The sequence below is a fragment of the Sus scrofa genome, chromosome 18 (genome assembly GCF_054392235.1).
Source record: "Sus scrofa isolate SSC_HxYL_T2T_F1_AM1 chromosome 18, Sscrofa_HxYL_maternal_Yorkshire_Landrace_v2.0, whole genome shotgun sequence".
Lineage (NCBI taxonomy): Eukaryota > Metazoa > Chordata > Mammalia > Artiodactyla > Suidae > Sus > Sus scrofa.
Window position 1 is genome coordinate 58,253,415 of NC_139400.1, and position 18,752 is coordinate 58,272,166.

Consider the following 18,752-nt stretch of genomic DNA (forward strand, 5'->3'; position numbering starts at 1 on the left):
ATCACTTCCTAAAGGCCCCACCTCCTAACACCATCCCCTTTGGGGTGATGATTTCTGCGTATGAATTATGAGGGACACACATATTCAGGCCACAGTAGTTCTGCCAGCAAGGAGCTCCCTTAATCTTTGTCTGGATTGAAGCTTTGTCTGGATCTGAACTTCCACCGTGGTACATGGAAGTTCCCAGGCTAGGGGGCGAATCGGAGCTGCAGCTGCCAGCCTCCACCACAGCCACAGCAACGCCGGATCCGAGTCGTATCCTTAACCCTTAATCCTTAATTGAGCGAGAGACCAGGGATTGAACCTGCGTCCTCGCAGAGGCAATGTTGGGTCTTTAACTCACAGAGCCACAATGGGCACTCTGCCACCTGGCTCTGCTACGAACAGTACTGAAAAGAGCCAGTGACTTCCACCTCCTCCCTTGTCCCTTCCCCATCCCTTTCTTCTCCGTTAAACCTGCAAGGCCACCTGCTGTCCATTCTGCCTTCTGAGCCCTCTCCCATCTTCTGGAGTGTAGACCCACTGTGCACTCTTTGTTTCCGTGGTTACCATCTTTGAGTCACGGTCTATTTTCAAATCTAGACTCTCTTGTCACTGCTTTCCCTGCTGGGCTCTGTTTGGGTCCTCCTCCCAGGGGCTGGCATCAGGGCCCCTCATTGTCCTCAGGAGGGGCTTTGAAATGTGAGTTTGCAGGATGCACAGGCCTGGACCACAGCAGCCTCGCCCAGACCGGCGTGGACTTTCCACCGTCTCACCCACGAGTCGAGTGCAAGCCTCCCCCCCCCCCCATCCCTTCAAACCTTGTCCCTCCCGAAGGGCCTGGCCTGCTGCCGACAGGGTCTCTCTTTCTCAGGCTCCAGAGAACTGCCTGCCTGCCTTTATCGTCTCTGATTCTTATCTGCCCCCAACCGGCTTTTTGTTTTTATCTTTGGATTTTTATCTGCATAATCAAGTATTCAGATAAATACTGCTTTATTTTTTTCTGGTGCAATATTTATATTTAATGTCATATTGTATTGACAATAGCTTCCTCCACAGGGTTCAATCCTTTGGGGTTATCGGGCCCTTTTCTCTCTCTCTCTCATATTCCTGGTATCGTGAGAGTCATCTCATGTTTCTACGTTGGGGCAGCTGCTTTGCAGTGCGTCCTCTGTGTTAGGCAAATGCCCTTGTACTCCTGTTTTTGAACATGAAAGTCTATTTATTAGCTATTAATCGGGGATCTGTGAGATGAGTTCTGCAATTTTCCTTTTTGGATCTATATTAATTACATGTTGATATCAGAGTCAGATGTGCTTGGTAAAATAAACATGCCCCCCCCCCCATCTTTTTATACGTTCTGGAAGGATTGTAATATTTCTCCAAAATGGGAATGAATTTAATGCCTGGAACCCTTTGTGATGTAATCACTTTTCTTCTGGGAGTCTCATTTTCGCTTTGGTTATTTCTTCTAATTCACTGGGGATCACCTAACACATAATTGCAGATTATCGAACCATGGAGGATAGTGAAGGGGGCCCCGGGGGTAATGTCTATGCCTGCAGGGCACCCAGACCTATTCAAAGCTAACGTTACAGAAGGGGAAACTGACGCTCAGAGGGTGGAGGCTTAGCCCCGTTCCCACAGAGAAGTGCTTGAACTTGAATCATTGCAAACCTTGTGCTCCTATTTCTCTCTGGTGACCACTGTTTATATGAATTATTATTTCTTCCCAGTTGTGAAAGGAAATAGCTCAAAGAACAGCACATTCCTGACCGTCGTGAAGTTTCCTCTGTGCCCTCACTCAGCCACGCAGAATGTGTCTCCAGCGTTGCCACCAGCCAGCGCAGGTCACAGGAGCGGCAGCCAGACTGGTTCCTGTGTGAACGGTCTGGTTCTGGTTTCGGTCGGCGGCTCAAAGTCCTAAGCATCTGTTGTGTCTGAGGCTTCAAAACCAAGTGGCCCATTTCCCAGATAGGGTGTTGGCAAGTCCCAATATTTTTCCCCAAAGTCAGACGTTCCGTTTACAGCTTTTTCTGGATTTCTTCTCACCAGCATTTTTCACATTATTCTAGTTTTGGTTCCCCATAGAAAACTGCTGGGGTCCAACAGCCTTTCCCAGTGCTTCCTACCGGTGTTGGCTTGGACTCAACCGGGCCGACGCATGACTTCTCATTGCCCATTGTTGCTGATCCCAGGCTAGGTTGCCTGGCAAGTCAAGGAGAACTTTTCAGAGCTGGATGGGATGTTGTGTGCAGCCCTAGCGACCCGCAGAGGTCCCAGCAGGTAGAGCCTTGCCAGGGGCTCTCTTCCTGCCCCGTTTCTCATGCTGTCCAGCGCCACGCATCAGGACCCTCTGGTACTGAGACTAGAAAGTTTCTTAGGAATACCAGAGTCTTTCGCAGCTTCCGCAAGCTGTCCAAATATCATGAGCAATGGTTTCTCGCAAACATCCACTTATGACAATTGATGCTCTTGACATCTTGTCTGTTCGACTCCATGGAGGTGCAGGTCATTTGCCAGCTGTTACATGTTTTTACTACACATTTTGATCAGTTTGGACATCGCTTCCATCCCTGCTACTGTCACTGCGAAGTAAGAAGTGAGATTTCTTGTGTCCCCTTGTTTGCTTTTTTTGGGGGAGGTGATAAGATCCCTTAGAATGAGATCTACCCGCTCAACAAGTTTTTCTGTGCCCAGTACTAAGGGGTTGACTCTAGCCAGTATGGTGGGCAGCAGAGCTCCGGGAGGTACCCATGCCTCACGGCTGTAACGCCACACCCATTGCTCGTCTCCCCATCTCCCCCTCCACCCAGCCTCTGGCAACCACCATTCCACGCTCTGCTTCTGTGCATTTGATGGTTTTCAGTTTCTCCTATAAGTGGAATCAAGCCGTCTCTGGGATGAGGTTCTCCAGGCTCATCTGCTTTGTTGCCAATGATAGGGTTTCCTTCTTGTTTAGGGCTGAGTAATATTCTGCAGTGTATCTATATCCATCTCCACATCTGTATCTATCTTGAATTTCTTTTCTTTTTCACTGTGTCTACTGGTGGGTTGCTTTCAAATCCCGGCTACTGTGAATAGCGCTGCAGTGAACGTGGGAATGCAGGTATCTTTTGGAGATCCTGCTTTCAATTCTTTGGTGAAATACCCAGGAGTGCGGCTGCTGGTAGCTGGAAGGGCAGGGAACTTGAAATCACAAGACCTTGGATGCGGTTCCCCCTCGGCTGCCCTGGGCTAGGACCCTGGGCCTTGCGAGGTCCTTGGGCACCAGCTTATTCCCAAGGGCACCATGTGAGATGCCCAGCAGGCCTTCACCAGATACCGGCTGAGGGATGAAACAGCCTGTCTTGTGGAAGGCTTGCTAAACGCATGAGAACCGAAGCCTATGGCAGCCTCTGGGGAGCAAAGACTTCCCCTGGAGAAGTGGGGGGAGCAGGGTTTTTTTGGGGGGCACTTCTTCTCAAGCTGTTACTCTCTTTCCTCCTTGCGGCTGCCACGTTCTTTCTGCCTCATCCGTGGGAGGCCACTCCCGGGGGGGGGGGGGGCCCTGATGCAACCCCCCTGCATGGAGGGGGCTGGGCATGCTCCCTCTCCCCCCCGTCCTTAGCCTCAGCCCGGTGGAGTGTTGGCTGCATTACATAGTTTAGCTTCATGAAAAATTTGCAGCTCAGTCACACTTGAGGTTTGAGCCAACCTCTTCAGGAGGTAAAAAATGACCGCATTTACTCACCAAACAAAACAACTCCAGCGCAACTTCTCCTGATGTTTTACAAAGCATAATATTTTTGTTTCTTTCTTAGGAAGTTCCTGTAATTCTTAAACATTTCAAGAACTTTATGGTTCACTTCTTGTTATTTTGTTAGTTGTGTCCTGGATACAGTTTACATGCGGAGTGTAAACTCAATTGTACGCTTGAATTTATTGCTGTGTGAACAAAGCCTCCGTGGCTGATACGAGAGCTGGTCAGGAATTTTTTGGACACAGAGATGCATAAACTGGGAGAGCTGTGAGGCGTCCAGGGGTTCTTTCCTTCCGTCTGGCTCATGACCTGGGGTTTAACCAATCTCAGTTATGTCTGTCTGCAAAGGAGAATTGTGTCTGAGTTTTCTTGTTTCACAGACCACCTAGGAGAAAATGACATTTAAACATATTTTTTTTTAAAGTTTCTGAGAATGCAGCTTTTCCTCCATTGTCTTTTTTCCTAATTAATTCATTCTATATTGAAAAGTAAGGAAAATCAAAATATGGCGCCTCTGGGTGAGCATCCTACTATTTTAAGAATATTTTATTTGCTTATCTGCTTGTTTTCTGATCCTGTGCCGTGGATGGTCTCTGGACAGAGAATGTGTACAGTGAGGAGCAGAGAATGTGTAGCAGTGAGGTGGGAAATGGCCTCGGGGCCACCCTCATGGAATTTGGCAGCTAGTACTAATAACAAAATCACCCCACCTCTTAGCCTGTTTCTGAGATGCAAGTAACAGAAGAGTTGGTTAAGGGGACTGAGTGCCTTGGAGCCTCTGTTTTTTTTCTCACGAGTAGCAGGTGAGTGGTAGCAGTGGGATGGGGGGTGGGGGGTATGTAGCAGCTCCCCTCTTGGGAGCTGGGGCCCTTCTAGAAGGGTGGTTATGGAGACTGATGGCCGAGGCCGAATCCTGTATCATTCCCTTCCTAGACCCCGGATGTGCGTGGTACCCAGCCTCTCTTTTCCTCTTTCTCTTGGTTTCCCCATCTGAGCAGAGAGTCCTGGGCAGTTTCCACGAGGGTCATGCCTTCATACAACAAGCACCCTGTGAGCGTCAGAGGTCATAAACCTGGGCCCCTTGCGGCTGCCTGAGACCCAGGCAGGACTGGTCCCCACTCATGGGGGCTCAATGTCTGACAGGTGTGGGTGCTAAGCATCCAGAAGGGAACTGCTCCTGGGACCTGGTGGCTCTCCTTGGGATTCTCCCTGAAATTGTTCTTCGTGTTTCAGAAAACCCCCAAATGTGCTAAAACATCATTTTCAAATTAACAAAGGATTGTGAAGCACCTGTTGGGAGGCTCATCACAGAGTTCTCTATGCTCGATGCTAAAGCCCCCAGGACACCTGGGCCATCATGGACGCCTGTCTAACCTCCCTTGACTCCTAGTGCAATAAAAAAAGATGGGCGTGGAAAGCGTTGCTTTCACGTAGCCGCGTTCTAGAAAGGGGTAGCTGTCGGAGAGCAACCTGGGGATGAACCATAGAGGAGATGGAGGAAAGGGACGACAAAGGCGAAACTCTTTACTCATGAGATATGCGTACCTGGTGAGCAGCCAAATAAGATGCCCCAAGGATTCGAACCCCTGGACAAGCACCTCTTAATGGCGAGAGTCACCTGTTTCTCCCGGAAGTCCTGAAGGTCCTGCACCACCCGGGTGGATGGAGGAAGGACATCGTCCGGCTGGGATTCTGGTGCAGCGGGAAAGGGATTCCGCAAGCAAACTCTATCATTGAAAAGAACAGTGGAGACAATGAAGACCAAGGCCAGGAAGGAAAGCTGAGAAGTCATCCTGTTGGGACGCTGGGTCTGGACACGGCATCAGGAGAGGGAATTTGGAGCAACCTCCCCTCTGAGGACTAGTGAAAAGCTGCACAAAACGTGTAGCAATGGCCCTCTGGCCGCTGAGTCGAGCGTGTCCAGTAGGGAGATGGGAGTGGAAGCAGGGAGCTAAGTTATGAACACACTTTATTAGGCCAATCAAGAAATAATAGTCCTCGGAAGCACGACGCTAGCGATGAGCGTGCGTATTTCGTTGGAATAATCGGAAGGATTTGGTAACACGGAACAGGGAGGAATCCAGAATTACTCCTAGTTTTTAATTTCAATCCAATAGTTGGATGGTGGGCACCTGTCATGGGGAGGGGAAGATTGAGACTCAAGTTGGGACAAGTTTATGCTGAGACGCTGGTGGGACCTCCAAGGTGGATATCAAAGAGATAGCTGGACACTGGGTTTGTTTGCTAGGCCTCTTGAGGGGCTTACACGAGAGAAGTGTATATTCTTACAGTTCTGGAGGCCGGAAGTCCGAGAGGGAGGGGTTGGCAGGTTTGGTTTCTTCTGAGACGTTGGCTTACAGAGGGCAGTCTTCCCACCGTGTCTACACATGGTCTTTTCTCCGTGTGCCCCTCCCTGGTGTCCCTCTGTGTGCAAATTTCCCGTCTTAATGAGGACACCAGTCAGACTGGATTAAGCCCCATTCAAATGGCCTCGTTTTTGCTGAATCACCTCATTAAAAACCCTATTTCTAAATATGCCGAAGGTGGTCAAATTTTAAATGACTAGGAAGAAGATCTTCAATGCATGAATTTTAGGCGTGGGGCATGACTTGGCTCATACCAGATATACCATGGGACAGAAAATGAAATTTTGGTGGGAGCCATCAATTCGGGAGTTCTGACACAGAGAGGGTACTTAAAGTCACGGGAAAGAATACACTCCCTGGGAAAGAGTTGGGGGAGCAGAAGGGGGAGGGAGAGGGAGAGAGCGCAAGCCAGAGGGAGAGGGAGAGGAAGAGGGAGAGGAAGGAAAGGAGGGCGGGGGGGAGGATGGTGCGGGGAGGGAAGAAATGCAGAGGACAAGAAAGGGGCTCCAAGGACTCATTTGTCTCTGGGACCAAAGGACCCTGATCTGTGCTCTTTACCACTAAGACGACAGCTAGAAAGGGAGGAGGACCTCAGCCCAGAGCCAGCGAGAGAGCAGCCAGGGGGACAGGTGAAGATCAGTGGAACCTTGTGCCGGGAGAGTCAGGAGAACGTGAGGCTCCGGCAAAGCGACCTGAACAACTGCGCTGAATTTCGCCGAGAGGTCTCGTGAATTTAGCGTCCTGGAAGTTCTCCTGGGCCTTGGCAAGGGCCCTTCCTGCAGGGCATGGGGATGAAACTAAACTGCAGATTGCAAGAGGGATCCTCCTCTCGTAACGTGGCAGATTGGATGCGTGGAGAACACTCCTAGCACAGGATACATACGATTCCGGTAGAACACACCAAAGTGTATGTGTGTGTGTGTGTGTGTGTGTGTGTGTGTATTTGTTTATTATCTAATTTTTTTATGCCTCAAGAGCTAGGAAAGTAAAGTAAATCCTGAGAGGCTAAATATGCTAAGAAAAATAGAATCTATAGAGGGGAGAGGTAAGCCCTAGGAGTTTACTGAAAACTTTTTTCATGCAGAAGTTCCCAGGCCGGGGATTGGACCCATGCCACAGTAGTGACCTGAGCCACAGCAGTGATCTGAGCCACAGTGGTGACGAGGCCAGATCCTTAACCCACTGAGCCACCAGGGAACTCCTACTGAAACCTCTCTATCCTGAATTAAGGTGGGTGCCCACATGGGCAGGAGAAGTGAGGGGAAACTAAACAACTGAACCCACACTGAGCAGAGTGGGAAGCCAGATAAGGTCGCCCTAAACAGGCCGGGCCCTTCGAATAGACAACCTCAAGGGTCACATTCTGAAAATGTACATCTGTGTGATTGGGTCATTTTGCTGTCCAGCAGAAATTGGCCCAACATTGTATTTTTTTTTTTTTTTTGTAGTGTTTTTTAGGACCGAGCTTGCAGCATATGGAGGTTCCCAGGCATAGAATCGGAGCTGTAGCTGCCGGCCTACGCCACGGCCACAGCAACTCGGGATCCAAGCTGCGTCTGTGACCTACACCACAGCTCAGGGCAATAAGGATCCTTAATCCACTGAGAGAGGCCAAGGATCAAACCTGCGTCTCTTTGATACTAGTCAGGTTCTTTACCACTGAGCCACAGCGGGAACTCCCGGCACAACACTGTAAATCAGCTATATTTTAATTTAAAAAATTCTAAAAATACCTCGGCCTTTAGATGGTGACAATGTGGAAACATGTTCATTGCTCTTGGTCTTCAGTCCACAATGCAGAAAAAAATGTCATCAAGAAATTCCAACCACGAGCCTCCGCAAACTCAGGTTTGGGTCTGGAATTATACTCTTTGTGCATATCCCCCAAAACGAAACTAAAATTCAGCTGAATGCGGTCCTGGGCTAGTAGAACCCTCTACTAGCAAATTCTCTCGAAAGGAAGGCATTTTGGACTCAGGACTCAAAGAATTTTTACACACAGCCCTTCTAATGAATATGGCTTTGCCAAAAAAAGCTATATATATATGTATATGTATATATAGGCAGACCTCAGAGATACTGTGAGTTATGTTCTAGAAACCTCGCTAAAGTAAATATTGCAGTAAAGCAAGTCACAAATTTTATGGTTTCTCAGAGCTTATAAAAGTTATATTTATACTATACCATAGTCTATTAAGAGAGCAATAACATTAAAAAATAATGAACCGACCTTGGAGTTCCCATCGTGGCTCAGCAGAAATGAATCTGACTAGTAACCATGAGGTTGCAGGTTCGATCCCTGGCCTTGCTCAGTGGGTTAAGGATCCAGCATTGCTGTGAGCTGTGGTATAGTTTGCAGACTCAGCTTGGATCTGGCGTCGCTGTGGCTGTGTCAGGCCAGTGGCTACAACTCTGGTTCAGCCTCTAGCCTGGGAACCTCTATATGCCACAGATACAGCCCTAAAAGAACAAAAAGAAAAAAAAGAACATATCTTAATTTAAAAACACTTTTATTGCTAAAAAATGTGAACCATCATCTGAGCTGTCAATAAGTCATATACTTTTGTTAGTGAAAGATCTTTTGCTTTGATGTTGATGGTTGATAGTTGTTGATGAAGTGATAATTGTGACAATTTTTTCTTTTTTTCTTTTTTTGTTTGCTTTTTAGGGCCGAATCCACAGCATATGGGGGTTCCCAGGCTAGGGGTCCAATTGGAACTACAGCTGCTGGCCTACATTACAGTCACAGCAACGCCAGATCCGAGCCGAGCCTGCAACCTACACCACAGTTCATGGCAACGCTGAATCCTTAATCCACTGAGTGAGGCCAGGGATCGAACCTGTGACCTCATGATTCCTAGTTGGATTTGTTTTCCCTGCGCCATGATGGGAACTCCTCAGGCTCTATTTTTCATTGTAGTTTTCTTGCTATTTCCATCACACTGGCATTTACTTCCTCTAATGGACTTTTTTTTTTTTTTTTTTTTTTTTTTTTTTTTTAGGGCCCAACCCACAGCATATGGAAATTCCCAGGCTAGGGGTTGAATGGGAGCTAGAGCTGCTGGCCTACGTCACAGCCACAGCCATGTGGGATCTGAGCTGCATCTGCGATCTACACCACAGCTCATGGCAACGCCAGATCCTTAACCCACTGAGCGAGGTCAGGGATTGAACTAGCATCCTCATGGTTACCGGGCGGGTTTGTTACCACTGAGCCACAGTGGAACCCCTGCTCCACTGGGCTCTTGAATCCCTCAGAGCCATCCATGAAGCTTGGACTCAACTACTTCCAAACTCCTGGTAAGGCTGGTTGCTGTTTTGACTTCTTCCTGTGACTCTCATTCTATGTGCACATCCGTGCTTTCACGTTCTATGTCTGGTTTTCCCTCGGAGGGATTCCTTTGGCTCCCAGGGCTTGCATATAATCCATCTTGGTGCCTCGAGCTGTGTGCTGATTGCAAAGTGAGCTATATAACTATTACGCCTGGAGACCAGATGATGACTCAGTTCTTTCTGAAGAACGCAAGCACTAAATTCGACAAAGGCTTAAGTGTGTGTTTTCAGGCCAGAGTGTGACTCTGTGTGCACAAGATAATGTGTCAGAGATACATGCCACCTTGCCAAGCCTCCTCCCCGCCCCGGCCTCTCCTCCCCCACCTCTCCTGCCCCCCCCCCCCCCGGTGCACCTGCAGGAACTCTCTGAAGCATATATGTGACACTTCCTAATCTCCTTGCTTGGTAACTTATATGGGGACAAATTACAGACTCACTTAGAGTTGAACTGCTAACCTTCTGAATTGAAGAGGCTATATGTAACTTTTAGATCATTTCCCATGTTCTCCATGTCCAGGAATTATACTTAATTCTATCAAGACCCATCTTAAAGAGTCGAAGGACAGCTAAAAAGAATAAAATCCCCAAATCCACAACATTCAATTTAAGTAGAGTCCAGTTTCTTCCCTAGAGAAGAGTGCATTTGGATGCATTTCACAGTCTTTCAGAAACCGTTATTTTCCTGGATTTTTAAGTTTCATACCAGCCTACGTGCCTCATTTTACTTTTCCCTGATATTTTAAAAACCGTGTTTAGCAAGTGAAGCTCTAGTCACACTCTATTTATTTGTCCTCAAGTGATCTTTCCAATTTGAGAGACATTGTAAACATTTGGAGCTTTTTAATGTTTTTAAGCCTTTTGTCTTAAACAGAACATTTTTGCCAAAAATAAATAACTAAACACTAAACATTTAACATTTTAAGATCCCAGAAGCAAAAATCAATAGGAGATAGGTAATTTGGCAAAAGATAGAAAATACGTATGAAATATATGCATATAAATACACATATTTTTCATTTTAATTCCCAGTTGAAGAAGGCGATGTTGAAGAACAGGCGTGTGTGTATTTGGAGGGCAGTCTGGAGAGCAAATAGCGAGTGAAATCCACTGGTCTCCATAAAACTCGTTTTTTTAAAGACGCTGACGTCTTTTCTATAAGACGTGTTGTCCTTAAAGAATATCTCATTTGATTCTTACTGTGTAAGGATGTTTCCTATTAAAAAGGTTTTAAAATCCTTTCTCTGAACTTTTCTTATAGTTTTAAAATGCTCCTGCTATTGGCAAATAGATCCATTTCACATTCACGTAAATGTCATCTTTGTTGTTGTGTGGCGTTACCTCCTTGGTGGACAGTGTCCATTTTTCTTATGTAACTCTCTTCTCTCCCTCTGGGTGCGTGTGTTCATTCGAGGCTTAAATCACTCCCCCGTGGGAAGAGGTTCAAGGGACGTCTGTTCTCTCTCCGTTACTGTTAAGTCGTTAGATGCTGTTGAATGTTTCAGGCATTTCATGGGTTCTTACCCACTTCTAACTTGCAGTGAAGACGGGTTCTGCCCTAATTCTCGCCCCTTGTCTCTGCTGTGGTCGGTGTCCCCGCTTCCTGGGCACCTTCTTTAAAGTTCTCCCTCCTCATTTGCAAAGCTTCAAGGTGAAGCCTCCGGTCCAGGCACGTTGATCTGCCGAAGTGTGGTCCTTTGGTTCAGCCAGTGAAATATATGCGATTTTTGTCTTCAGGTCCCTGTGTCCTTCCTTTCAGGATGCTGGCTCCCCTGGCTGAGCGTGATGGAGGCTTTCCCCTGATTTCGAATGGAAATCAAATCTGAACTTAGGTTAAGGACAGACTTTGTTCAGAAGGAGTGAGACTATTACAGCAAGGGGAGGTGCTATCACCTAGAGGGGAAAGGACAAATGCCCTGAGGGAGGGAGGCTGCAGTGGGGGAGGGCTGACTGCATGGGGGAGGGGGGACTGCCCCGGGGGAGGGGTGGCCCCGCTGGGGAGGAGGGGTAAACCTACTGCAGTAGGAGGAGGGGGATGCCTCTATTTTCTGAGAGGCCAGGAAAGAGGCTTTCTTGTTTCCGGAGGGGTAAAGATGCTGGAAAAACCTTGCCGTGGGGGCACAGGAGTGCGTAGTGACCAGTGAGTGGACAGGAAATCTACGTCCCTGAGATCAACCGAGTCTCAGGGGGGCTATTGTCTGAGCAGGGAGGGGATGGAAAGTGCCCACAGAACTGAGAAGGACATTTGAGGTGGAAAAGGAAGCAGGCAGCTTCCCACGGAGCAGGTGTGCTTCACCGTGGTGACGGACCCACAGGCAGGTTCAGGTGCTGGGAGGACCCAGACGCCTTTGTGGCTGCAGTCAGCTCTTGGCAGGGGAACCGGGCCCTCGGGGGCTGGGGGGGCGGGGCGGGGAGCGAAGCTAAAGACGGAAGCCGGCCACCAGGGAGTAGCATGTCTACACTGACTGGAACCAGGGTCCCTTTCCCCTGGGGAATTTCCGGATCCTTATTCCTCGGGGACCATTAACCATCTGTGTCAGCAAAAGGCGTGCTTCCCGTTTTCACACCAGACAAAGGCCAGGCCGAAAGTTGATGGCAGCTTATCTGGCTTGGGAGCATTCCTTGGCAGCGGGCTAAAGCTTCAGCCCACAGCGAGGGCAGTGGAAGCCTGAGATGGAGTGGACACAGGGGTCCGTGTGGTTCAGCCACACAGCCGCAAAAATCCCTCATTCCATTTTCCGAAGGCAGGCCATGTTCAGGGCCCCAGGGGTGGAGAAAACCTGGCTGAAGATTGGTCCGGCTGGCAGGCGCTCGTACGGATTGGTCAATAGGGACACAGCGTTCAATCAGCCTTTGATGAGACGCAGAATGGGAATGTGGGTGTCTGGTCCAGTCCTGGGTGAACACCTGAGGTCTGTGGGGGAAGGGGAGTTCTTGGCAGTGGGCTGTTCCCTGGAACACAAACGGGCAGGGATTTCTTTTTGTGGGTATGCCTTCTCCCCGCTGCCTTTTTCTTACGGCTGCACCTGCGGCCTATGGAGGTTCCCAGGCTCGGGGGGTGAATTGGAGCTGCGGCTGAGGGCTCCGCCACAACCACAGCAATGCCAGATCTGAGCTGCATCTGTGACTCATGCCGAAGCTTGTGGCAATGCCGGGTCCTTAACCCACTGAGCGAGGCCAGGGATGGAATTTGCATCCTCAGGGAGACGCGTTGGGCTCTTAACCCACTGAGCCACAGTGGGAACTCCGGATTTCTTCTGGCACCAACCTCTCTATCTCAGATAATTGTTACTCACATGCAGTGTTTTGTTTGTTTTCTCTTTTCCTACCCTGTCCCGAGGAGAAAGCATGTAGCCTTGCGCTTCTAGCAGACAGGTGGGTGTCAGCCTTTCTGTTACCCACCCATGTGGTCCAGGGGGACACACACTTCCCCCATGGCTGAAACTGTGACAACACAACTGGTGTGGGTGTTTATTGTTCTGTTTACTCCTGCCTTATCTCCCCACCGTCCCCCTCCGAGGCACGTCTCCCTTCCTGGATCCCTTGCTGAAGAAACTTGGCTTCCCTTTCTTCCCCTTCCTCTCAAGACAACTCACTCTTCAAGTCGCACCCACCCAGAAGTTCCTGTCGTGGCTCAGCAGTACTGACCCCGACTAGCATCTTTGAGGATGTGGGTTCCATCCCTGGCCTCGCTTAATGGGTTAAGGGTCCAGCATTGCCATGAGCTGTGGTGTAGGTCACAGACATGGCTTGGATCTGGCATTGCTGTGGCTGTGGTGGAGGCCGGCAGCTGTAGCTCTGATTCGACCCCTAGCCCGGGAACCTCCACATGCTATGAGTGCAGCCCTAAAAAGACAAAGAAAAAAAATTTTTTTTTTTTTTTGTACCCACACAGCATGTGCTCTGCCCTAGATTTTGGGAGATCCCACCTTTACCATAGGGCTTTTTCTTGATATGATTAACTCTATATAATTTGTCTTTTTTAAAATACAATGTTCAAAATAACCTCAATTTGATTATTTTTTGGAAGTAAACCAGCTCATCTTTTGCATAATTCCAACCTCTGTCGTCTTTTTTTTTTGTCGCCTTTTTTTTCTTAAGCTACTCCCGCGGCATATGGAGGTTCCCAGGCTAGGGGTTGAATCGGAGCTATACCACTGGCCTAAGTCAGAGCCACAGCAATGCGGGATCTGAGCCACGTCTGCAACCTGCACCACAGCTCACAGCAACGCTGGATCCTTAACCCACTGAGCAAGGCCAGGGATTGAACCCGCAACCTCATGGTTCCTAGTCGGATTCGTTAACCACTTCACCACGACAGGAACTCCTTTTGACACTTTCTTGTGAAAAAAAAACCCCATGCAATTACCAAATGACCCCAGTGACTATCCCAGAGTAGTAACAAATTGTGGTCATAAAAACCTGTACGTAGTTGTTTACAGCAGCTTTATTCTTTTTTTATAAACTTTACTCTTTTTTAAAAAAAATTCTATTGACACATGGGTGACTTACAGTGACTTACCTCAGAGCACTGTGAGTTTGGCCTGTTAAGAATAAAGCTGCTGGAGTCCCCATCATGGCTCCACAGACAGGGATCTGAGTCCCCTCCATGAGAGACTTCCATCTGCTGCAGGGAGCGCTGTGAAAAAAAAAGAAAACAAAAGAAAAAAGAGAAAAGAAAACTACTATCATGGTAACAGGATACCAAGGGGGTCCTGCCAACTCCTCTTTCTGCTTCTCTTTTGTAAAAGAAGATTTTTCTAGTGCCTCTGAGGGTTTAAGCTAATTCTTGCCAAAGTAGGGTGACTATCTCCATGATTTCTCAAGAACTTCTCACGTTCTCTTAGCTGCTAATTAGCATTTTTATGTGCTTTCCTTGGGTTCAAGCCAGAAAGCCAAACAAATCATTTGCTAACCATCCTTGTCGGGGTTCCTCTGTGAAAACGAGTGTGAGTATCTTATTAATCTCCTGGCCTATCCGTTCAGCCTGAGCTCGGCCAAGGAGCTACAGCTTTCTGGATGCACATAGGCTGAGCCCCAGGAAATTTTAGATAATTCTTTAGGGACGTAGAAGGAATGACCTTTCTTGGTCTGAGTATATTTCGAAACCCCTATTTCCTTTGAACGTGGCCTTCGTGGGAGATGAGCCTCTTGGCACAGTTGTTGAAAAGCATGCAGTGTTTTCCCAGCACGCGTTCTGCAGGGCATAGAGCCTAAGGGAGCCAGGCGGGCTCCTCCTGCCTCGTGCTTGGACCCATGCTTCAGATCCACGCTCTCAAGGTCCAGTTGCTTTCGTGTGACTGCCAATTCTCCTGCCCACGACTCATTTTTTTTGGGGGGGGGCATTCCTGGGGCATGGGGAAGTTCTGGGCCAGGGATCGAATCCAAACCATAGCTATAACCAGAGCCACAGATGTGACGATGCCAGATCCTTAACCTGCTGAGCCATCAGGGAACTCCCTTTTTTGTTTTTGATGTGTGTGTGTGTGTGTGTGTGTGTGTGTGTGTTTTACACCACTTTTGACCATTTCTCACCCAGTCTCTCAGCCATGTTTGTATTGATAAAAGAAATGTTCAAATATTGAGGTGCAGGGCAGTCATTCTAGCGTGTCCTGAGTTAACCTGCATTTTATGCTAACTAGGAGAGCCTGTTGGTGGCCTAGCAAACATACATTGTATGTCTGTTTTAATTATTACAGCAAAGGGCGTATTAACCAGAGGTAGAGAATGTCCATGTTAAAAATAAAGATTAAATGTCTCCCTTCCTGGGACACCAAAGCCAGGCCATACTGACTCTCAGTTAACATGCTGATATGTCTTGTTTTTTTTTAAACCTTAAAGGAATGTGCCACTGACTTATATGATGTTCTTTGTTTTTTTTTTTTTTTTTTTTTTTGCTTTTTAGGGCTGCCCTCGTGGCATATAGAAGTTTCTGAACTAGGGGTTGAATCAGAGCTACAGCTGCTGGCCTACACCACAGCCATAGCAATGCCGGATCCAAGATGCAACCTCAACCTACGCCACAGCTCACGGCAACACTGGATCCTGAACCCACGGAGCGAGGCCAGGGATCTTACCAAATCCTCAAGGATACGACTAGTTGTGTTCGTAATTTGCTGAGACACAATGGGAACTTTTTCTTCTGACAAGACATAAAACTGTGCTGGAAACCACACTTCTTGGGAGCAGCTTCTCAGAGTTATCTAGGAAGCTGTCTTTTGGGCTATAGTCTTCCATCTGGCTCAAATAAAACTCTTTTCTATTCCTACTAGAGATTGTTTATTGATTATTTTCTTTCTTGCCTTTTTTTTTTTTAGGGCCGCACCTGCTGCATATGGAGGTCCCCAGGCTAGGAGCTGAATCAGAGCGGTAGCCACTGGCCTACGCCACAGCCACAACGACACAGGGTCTGAGCCTCGTCCGCTACCTACACCACAGGTCACAGCAATGCCGGATCCTTAACCCACTGAGCAAGGCCAGGGATCGAACCTGCAACCTCGTGGTTCCTAGTTAGATTTGTTTCCGCAGCACCACGACGGGAACTCCCTGACTATTTTCATTGACAGCATCGTGTGCCTCTCAAGGATCCTGAATGCTGAGTTTCTTGCCCTGAGAGGGACTGGTATCTGTCGGGACTGGAAATCCGGGACGCCTTTGCCGAGACCTGGCTCCTCCCTGGTTCTTTCATGGCTGGAGAACGAGCTCCCTTCCAGAGTTGACCCCGGCCGGTCCACCCTGTGAGCAGAGCCCGTTCGTTCATCTGTTTTCCCTCCGCACTTGTGCTGCCATATCTGGATGTTACCTTCTGAATATATCTTATAATCTGGACTTGATTCTGATCTTTCTGATTCGGAGAGGGACGTGAGTGCTCCTCTCATTCGGCCCATTCGGGTTTTTTCTTTTTTGGGGGGGGGGGCTGCACCCATGGTATATGGAAGTTCCTGGGCCAGGGATCGAATCCAAGCCACAGCTACAGCAACGCCAGATCCTTAACCCAGTGTGCCAGGCGGGGCCAAGGATCAAATCCTCATTGCCGCAGAGACAACGCCAGAGGCTTAACCCACTGCACTACAGCGGGAACGCACCTTCTGCCCATTCTTGCCCCCTCTTGCCCAAACATCTAGTCCTTCCCTCTGACCAGCCTTCCTCTTTTCATCCAAGTGGGCAAGCATTGTGCTGGTGTTTGTGTCTAAGCCCCTGTATCCTAGTGCGGCTGGATAAGCGGAAGCTGTGGTAGCGGTCGTCTCACTGCTTCACTGCGGTGATGGGGTGTCCTCCTGAAAGTATAGGATTTGGATTTATTTCCCGTAGAAATTGGAAGGAAAGAGCTAGAGCTAAAATGCGCCTGCCTCTTGCCCCTCAGGGGGAGTTTCTCAAAGCCAGGGACTCCCCTGCACATCTGTCTGCTGCCAGGCCCTAAGAGCCTGGGGAAACTTGCCATGTTTATTTTCTCAGCTGCTCCTCTATGACCTTTGGTATCTGCCTCTGTCTCCCAGGGGTTTCTGGGAAGCAGAAAGCTGGGGACTCTGGTCAAGGGAGCACTGGCCCCCATGTCAGAGGGCTGAGCCTTTGGGACATGGGCCTTGTCACTAATTATCCATGCGGCACCCTTCCCCAAACACAGGCCCTCTTGCTTTCTCAGGGAAATGGGGATTTGATAATAAAGAAGCCTCCATCCTGTCTTGTGTGTTGTTCCAGATATGTCTTTTTTTGTAGGGCGATATTTTATACCAAAGACTTGCTTTCTGCGATTCTTTGTGCTTGGTACATAAAGTTGACCATCCAAAATGCATCATCGCATGACTGCTCAAAATCATTACATTTTATAGGGAAATTCTACACGTTGTCCCTCCTGATGGGTTTTCAAACAGCCAAGGGAAATGTATGACACTGCCCCCTTTGGCAGGTGAAGAGGTGCTACACAGGAACACGGCTCAGAAGGGGGCACCCAGCGTGTCGGGGCAGAGGCACCCCCAGGGCCTCGAGGCCCACCCTGTGCAGCAGGAGGCTCCTTTGAGTCGCAGCTTCTGCTGTTCTGCCCTGGAGTTGAACGGAGATGATGCTGAAAGATTTGAAACTAAAAGCACCTGCCCGTGGTTGTCCCCTGGCTTATTTCTAAGGAGCGTGAATCATCTCCATCCTGGTAGGAGAAGAGGAAGCACCGGCCATGGGCAAGGCCTCTCACCTGTGCCTCCCTCTCGGAAGCCCAGTCTGCCTTCTCCTCCTGGTCGCTTGAAGTCCCGAATTTGGGGTCCCTTTCCTTAGTAACGCCTGTATGTGTCTGTTACTATTTTCATGTTTTTTTATATAACGATGTTTATTTTTTCCATTCTAGCTGGTTTACAGTGTTCTGTCCATTTTCCACTGTGCAGCAAGGTGACCCGGTCACACATACATGTATATACTCTTTTTTCTCACAGTATCATGCTCCGTCATAAGTGACTAGATATAGTTCCCAGGGCTATACAGTGGGATATTTTTGTGTTTTTAACCTTACATTTTTATCAGAGAGCAAAAAGAATTAGTTGAAACGAACTGAAGGCAAACTATAGAATAAGCCATTCATATGTGTTTGTGTGTGTGTGTGTGTGGATGTGTGCTTGTGTTGTCATCTCTGCTTTGTATGTATGTGTGTGTGTGTATATATGTTTGTATGTATGCAGGCTGTGTGTGTGCATGCATGTATGTTTACATATGTCTTTATCTGTGTGTATGCATATATACATGTTTTTTTGTGTGTTTGCATATATGTACGTGGTATAACAGCGAAAAAATGGATGTATTCACTTTGTGTTTTTGTCCAAGTTCCTTTGTTATTAGTTTTTCTTTCTTGTCATTCCAGACCCTTTTCTACCAGCGTTTCAGGCAGATGCACAGTGGCTGGTGCCCCCTGGACAGATCTTTGTTGTATTTTGGGGCACTATGCATTTTCTTCTTCTAGAATAGTCACAATTTTCCCACCACTACTCCTAAGGGAGTCCACTTCTTACAACTCTTTCTTTTCTGATTAGCCAAAAGCTCGTGTCTTCTAGAACTCCAGTTCCTCTCTCATACCAACTCTAAGGAAACATCCAGGGCACAAGACTGACTGCCCAGCCATTCGTTTGCTCAGTCTGCCAACAGAGACACACGGACACATCAAGGAATAAGCACAGCCCTTCTGGGACAAGTGCAAAGAGGAGGGCAGCTCCCAGGCAGCTGTGTCGTGGGGCTCTGGGGGCCGAGTGCTTACCAGCACCAGAGCATGGGGCACACACGATGGATTCTGAGAGTACAAGGAAACTTTCCTTGTTCTGGGAATGACTCATGGTGACTCCTTTATTATTTGCAAATAG

At 48.2% G+C, this 18,752-nt stretch overlaps 1 long non-coding RNA gene across 1 annotated transcript; it reads right to left on the reverse strand.

Moving 5' to 3' along the window:
* Positions 1-10,245: 10,245 nt before the first annotated feature.
* Positions 10,246-14,182, reverse strand: LOC146395079 (uncharacterized). The gene is made up of 2 exons (XR_014834009.1): positions 13,940-14,182; positions 10,246-12,369 (listed from the first exon to the last, which is right to left on the reverse strand). It is a non-coding gene; the product is annotated as an uncharacterized LOC146395079 (long non-coding RNA).
* Positions 14,183-18,752: the final 4,570 nt, after the last annotated feature.